Source organism: Taudactylus pleione, unplaced genomic scaffold (genome assembly GCF_031769625.1).
Source record: "Taudactylus pleione unplaced genomic scaffold, aTauple2 ptg000117l, whole genome shotgun sequence".
Lineage (NCBI taxonomy): Eukaryota > Metazoa > Chordata > Amphibia > Anura > Myobatrachidae > Taudactylus > Taudactylus pleione.
In genome coordinates, this window is record NW_028284519.1 from 9,128,216 (window position 1) to 9,135,457 (window position 7,242).

The following is a 7,242-nucleotide window of genomic DNA, read 5'->3' on the forward strand; positions in this document are numbered from 1 at the left end:
CAGCAGTCACGAGCAGTCTCCACTGCAGCTCAGCACACGCTGTGTGCTCAGCTACTGTGAGGGAGGGGGAGCGGTGCCGGACATGGGCCCCCTCCGGGACCCTCTGGAAGCCCAGGCCCCGGTAATCTGTACCCGCTCCCCCCCTCTTGGCACCCCTGTGGGTAATGCCATAGCCTGGGGAACCCTTTCACTGAGTCCCCGGGCAAAAGCATTACACCTGACCACTAGTCAGCCCAAGTATGGATCCATGAGGAGGTGAGAACCCCCCAATAAAGGGCTCTCCCTCTCCAGGGCCCCCTAGGCCTGGGCTGATAGCCCGGGGCTATCTTCGGCACCCCTGGGTGGTGGGCACCAGGTTGATTATGTAAAGTATGGTGTAAAAAACAGATGTAAAAACATTGGCCCTCATTCAGAGCCAGACGCTCTGAGCAGAGCGCTCGCTCTGAATGAGGGCCGTCCTCCATAAAAATTGTGTGTCCTCCTGGATGCTCGTATAGCTGTGGGTCACCACCCACAGCACATACGAGCGTGCAGGATGATGGTCGCGATGGTCTTGACCATCGCGACCATCACCAGTGCGACCAGAAGCCTGTGGTCGGGGTTTTCGACCACAAGCCCTGGAGTGATTTTGGCTCTATCAGAGCCAAAATCACTCCCACTGACATCACTAGTGATGTCAGTGGGCCGACTTCTGATGGTAGGCGTTCCCCTGGGAATGCCCCCGTCTGGGAGGCACGCCCCCAGCATGCCCACCAAAGGGGGCGTGCTGTCAATCAACATTGACAGCACGCCCCCTTTGATCAGACACAACGAGTGAAGGAAAGTCCTTCGCTCGTCGCATCTGGCGCATGCGCACGACGGAGCTCCCTCCGTCGTGCACATGCGCAGTGCACACCATCGACCCACTTGCGAGCGGACAGCCGCTTGCGAGTGGGTCTGAATGAGGCCCATTGTCTTTAATAGTAGAGCTAAAGGTCCCAGCAAGCATCCCCCACATGCTGGTGCTTGGAGAACCACAAGTACCAGCATGTGGGGCATTAAGGGCCCACTGGTACCTGTAGCTCACCTGTAATTCGGGTAGTACTGTCCTTAGAGTAAGTTCGTGGTCCAGGATTTTTCTTTTTTTTGTTTAAGAAGACCGTGGATGCCTACTTCAAGAGGACCTGTCCAGGTATTGAAGGTGAGTATGTGTGAGTGTGTATGTTTGTAATAAAATTTTACTGTCAAGGTGTGCATGTCCTGTCTTTATTTTAATATTTCATTGCTGGTGAACTACAGGTACCAGTGGGCCCTTAATGCCCCACATGCTGGTACTTGTTGTTCTCCAAGTACCAGTATGCGGGGGAGGCTTGCTGGGACCTGTTGTATGTCAAATTACACTGTTCTTGCTCCATATCGTATGTCCAGGAGTGCCAGTGAGCTACAGGGAAGTTGAAGGGAAATCACTGATGACATTGCATTGTTTGCGAGTCGTCTAGAGTGTGGGCACCTTGAGTTTAAGTTACAAGCTCATAATGACGCCCACAGGATGTGTACGATTTGTTGAATGCACCTGTCACACCTGCTAATGCAAATGAAGCTGAAATGCTGCAATTGTGATATTTAAAAGAACAATTACATTGTACTGAATACTGGGATCTTGAAAATAATGTATGTTTCCTACTAAGTTTTGAAAGGGAAAGGCTGTTGTCTGTAAAGCAAATAAAATTGAGCATACAGTATTTACATCTCACATGAATTGAGTACTTATTATCTGCACTCACTGGCTATTTACTTTAATGTGTATGCATTGTGTACTGTGATATTTTTGCATCTTTTGTACTTAAAGTCACACATCTCCTATCATATGCCTGGTGCATCTGTTCCTGTTTCTTGCATGAGGTGGGAACACAGAAGCAAAATCTTCCACACAAAACTGGCATTTTGTGCAATGCAATGGCTTATTTAGATTTCTATTCATGCCTGCTAAAAGATATACAGAATCAAAGTAACTTATGAGACAGACACATCTCAAAAATAAAAATGGTAGCATGTTGCCGGCAGTACATCTTCAGTATAAATATGTATACTTGCTCACCCAATGAAAGTATAGAGAAGTAGCTTGACATTGCTAATAATAAATAATACAGTTGTATTACTCTTTTTGTACACAATATAATAGTGTAATTAAATATCAAATTCATAACAGAGAACAGTGTCTAGAAAGTTATTAATAAACTTAAAAGTCACATTTACCTATTTGAACATCAAATATTCTTTCCTGCAGTAATTGAAATGGAAGTGTCAATTAAGTAGTGTGAGTAGACATCTGCAACTTCATTGCCAGCAGAAAATCATTGGCCTAGCAACCTAAAAAATAATACAGGGAATCTGCCTAACCAGAAGTAAAAAGCCGCTGCCATGAGTTAGACGCTGGAGACCACAGCTGGGGCACAGCAGCAGAGGAGTTTCATTTCACGCTGGTTGGAGATCCCCAGACTAGGTGTGAACACCTGGAAAACACGACAGCCACTATAGATGACCCAGACTGCTGAGAGGTGGACTTAACAGAGTGGACCCCACACCAATTATCTACAGCTTACACAGGTAAGCATAAAATGTACAAATGACTTTTGCAGCAAAAGCCTTATCCTGTATATGAATATTAAAGACTACCTGTAGGTATATAGACACAAGAGGAATTATTATTTAACACCTTCCCACACCTATAATCTGTGGGATTTTCCGTCCCCCAAGTGTGACATTTTGAAGGGATATATATAAGACCAATTTCCATAATTAGGAGATAAAGTGGAGTCCATACAGTACCTGTTTATATCTCCAATAAGGACTTAACCAATAACCAATTGTGGAACACATTGCTGTGATATTAATACAATACAATTATATTAATTTATATGTTTTTATATGTTATACTGTATGTGGATTCTGGAAATACATTTTATTTGTATGCTAATTACTAAACAGTGCATTTTGATGTACATTTGATCCATAAGTTTTGTTTTATATGTATAGGAAGGACAACATTTGCACCAGATCTCATTCAAACGCTAATGATTTAAGGACTTTCAGCTGAAGGGTCACTACACAATCAGCCAATCAGTAAAGACTAGATAGTACACTTTCTCAAATACAAAATAGATTCATGATGCTTCAAGTCCAACCATATACAGTAAGACAATGTTAGACACAAACTTATATAATAGGTGCATTAAACAACAGGAAGCTGCTATAACATTTTTGTAATCAAAGACAGAGTATGCAGCTCCCAATAAAAAGAAAATACCATTTCTATAACTTAAGCCAATAAAATACAAAATTGGGAGCACAAGTATATATCTATTAGTATACAATGAAAATTATGTATTCCATATAAATCAATGTACATTATGTCACAAGCCGCTGCATGGCTAATGCTGTGCGAGCCAACCGCCAGTCTAGCGTTCATTGAGACTCTGCCTACCTCCTGTCTGTCATCCTGGGGCTGGTATGGATTGGCTTCGGCCATATTCTGCTGCTGTCAGCGCTGCTTCGATGCCGGTGATAGCAATACTTGTGCTTCTGGTTGTGCCAGACTCCTGTTGATCAGTCAAGTTCCAGAGTCCAGTTCTGCTGTGTCTACCCGCTGCCGTTTGTTCCATCCAGGTGGATCAGTCCACATCCCATCTGCTTGTGCTGCTTGTGACATCTAGGCAGCATGGCGCACTTCCTCATCCTGAAGCACTGGTCCGCTTCCAGCGGCTTGTGTCAACCCGGCGACATTAGCTGCATTCCTGCATCCAGGGTATGCAATCCAGTGTACCAACGCCAGTGTCAACCCAACAACATTAGCCGCACCTCAGCGTCCAAAGTGCACAATCCGGCACACTACTGCCAGCGTCAACCCTGCGGCATTGGTCGCACCTCCGCATCCAAAGTGCATAATCTGGGGCACCATCACCAGTGTCAACTCAGAGTACCTCCATGTCTTTGTGCACATCTCACCTGAGACTCTACAGCCCTCAAGGCTGCCCCCACAGCCCAAAGGCTGCATCTCACCCTCCACCCACAGGCCATAACTAATAAAGGCAAACTAGCCATCAAGGCTGCTTCAACAGCCCAAAGGCTGCATCTCACTCTCCACCCCCAGGCCATAACTAATAAAGGCAAACCAGCCCTCAAGGCTGCTTCAACAGCCCAAAGGCTGCATCTCACCCTCGGTCCACAGGCCACAGCTAGTAAAGGCAGACCAGCCCTCAAGGCTGCTTCAACAGCCCAAAGGCTGCATCTTACTCTCAGGCCTCAGGCCACAACTTGTCAAGGCATACCAGCCCTCAAGGCTGCTTCCACAGCCCACAGGCTGCATCTCACCCTCGGCCCTCAGGTCATGACTAGTCAAGGCATACCAGCCCTCAAGGCTGCCCTCACAGCCCAAAGGCTTCATCACACACTCAGCGCTCTGGCCATGACTAGTCAATGCAACCCTGCCCTCAAGCTGTCGCCAGACTTTAACTTACCTGACTAATCCTCCGTTCTTAACACAGTATCATTTAAAAATAAATATTTACAGTATTAATCACAATTTAGTATCAATATATTAAAATAATAAATATACAGTATGGCTGGATAAAAATCATGTGCATTAGTAAAAATAGTACTTATCAAATCTTAAATGGAGATGATTAAAATATATTGAAAATAGCCTCCTTGAGAATAGGGGATCACTATCACCATCCAAAAGAAAGAATATGAACCTCTAAGGTGGAAAGTGTGTCCCCAAAGCAGATGGTGGTAAAACCCAATGAAAGTTCCATCAGAAGATGACTGGGTTTGGGTATGGGATGCTGGCACTCGGGATCTCAGTGGTCTGACACTGGCATCCTGACCTGGATAGGATACCAACACCTGTGGTTAAGTTTCCTAACTCTACACCTAAAACTAACCCTCCCTACCCACTGCCTAAACCTAACTTCCCCAAGCAGCCTAACCTAACCCCTAGTACCTAACCCTAACTCTCCCCTGAGTGCCATCCTCTAACTCCTAACCCACCCCCTAACCTAACTACTTACCATCGGGTTGCCGGCGGTCAGGATGCCAGCACTGAGATTCTGACTGATGACGGGTTTACGGCGACAGCATTCTGAGTGCTGCCATCCTGACAGCCGGGATTATGACTACATCCTGATGAAGGTTGAGACAGAAACAAAGCTTAATACTCATATATTACTGTAGCAGCATCAATAACACAAGGATATATTTGCAAAGAGGGCCATCACATTTGAGAATATGAACACTGTGACTGCCCTATGTGCACATATATTTTTAATGCCATCTGTTTTGGGTACACACATTCCATCAAAAGGGACCATAGCAGTTCTGAATTCTTTCTTTCCATTTGTGATTTTATATTTATCAAGGAGGCTTTATATATATTTTAATCATCTTCAGTGAAGATCTATTTTTACTACTGTATCTATTTTTACAGTGGGGCTATTTTGACCACTGCATGTGATTTTTATTGATTATTGATTACTATACTGTGATTAACAAATGTTTATTTCTAGTTGATACATAGGTTTATTTAATATACTTAGGATTTTTTTTTACTAATTTATATATATTTTCCAATTTGGCTGAAAAACTCTCCATTTGAAATTTGTGCTTCAGTTTATAATTGTATTGGTTTGCCTTTGTTAATAACCTGTAATGACTTGAAAGGGATCAATTTGCATTGAAAAGGTGACAAATCTAAAATAATTCCCTGAGCCCAAAAACAACTTTGGACAACCAAGTGATGGTGAAATTGCGCTGTACTATAATTTATCTTATGTTTTTGCATTTGTTCATCTGTTTATTTAATATCTGACGCCATATATATCTTTATGTGTTTAAAAATAATTAACAGCATGAATAAGCCAGGGGACATCAAGTTTAATGCCATACTGTGTAAATTCCTACAGCTGTTTCCACAAATTTACATATGTTAACACTGCTCAGAAAATATGTACGCTGCAATTTAAATTTTTCTTTTAGCTATCACACTCATCCAATACATTTTCCTGTTGTACCTTTACACAAGTACATCTATTGAAGACAGGCATTGTTAATGCACAATACAAGACTTGCAGGCACATTCAGATATCATTCTGTTCCTTCCCAGCTAATATTGTAATATTCTAAACATTTGAGCCTCCTCACAGCTGTTTTCATAGATAACATTTTAAAGAATCAACTTCTTTAGGCAGATATTCTGTGATCTTTTGGATTGTCTGAAGGGTACTATTAAGCATTATGTTAGCTTTAAATGCTATCCCAGAAATGTTTAAGAAATACCATCTTGATAAGAAACATATTAAATATTTAGAGTTTTGAAACTGTAACAAGGCATCATGTTGTGTGTGAATGTGTTATTTAACTTTTAATGATTTCAAGAATGAAAGATTAGGGTGAAGACTTTAAGGGAGTTGCTTTGTTAGTGAGCTGATGTGGTAATGTGACTTGCTTCACACTTCTGAGATAATAAAACATGGCAATTGGGTTGGGATGCAGACCATGTCAATTGCTGCCAAGTGCTACAAAATGAATACACAAACAACAAGTGCTACCATTGCAAAGGTTATATGTCATTCATCTGATAACAAAAGATATTACATAGGAGAAAAAAATATTATTTTTTTTCTAATTATATCATCATTTACAAATCTGGTGATGGCAACTAAGCAGCACTATTTTACTGATGTATGGTGAGCCTCATGCAGAATCAGACTCACTGGGGTGTTGCCAGGATCTACTGTCTATCCATGTATGCTGGGACAATGTTTAGAGGTCAGTGATGTCGATTGTATTTGTGGGAGCAGAAGTAGAGAGCTGGGTGCCTCTATACATTGTCCTCAGCATATGCTGACAGGCAGCAGATCCTGGCAATACATTGGTGAGCCAATCTGATATATTTTCCATTCATTTAATCATGGAACATTTTCAAAAAAGTTATATGACACAAGTGAAGTGGATGGCCTAATGTAGAGTTAGCATACCTCATGTCTGTTTCACATTTCTATACTGCACATGCATACCAAAAATAGTACAAATCAAAGTCGGACTGGCTCATGGGGGTACAGGGAAAACCTCTAGTGGGCCCCACTGCCTAAGGGTTCACCCCCTCCTCTAGGAATCAGATTCCACACTGTGCACTTGAATTATACATATATTACAGGGTTGGGTAGGGGATGCCGGTACTTGGGATCCCGGTTGTCAGAATCTCAA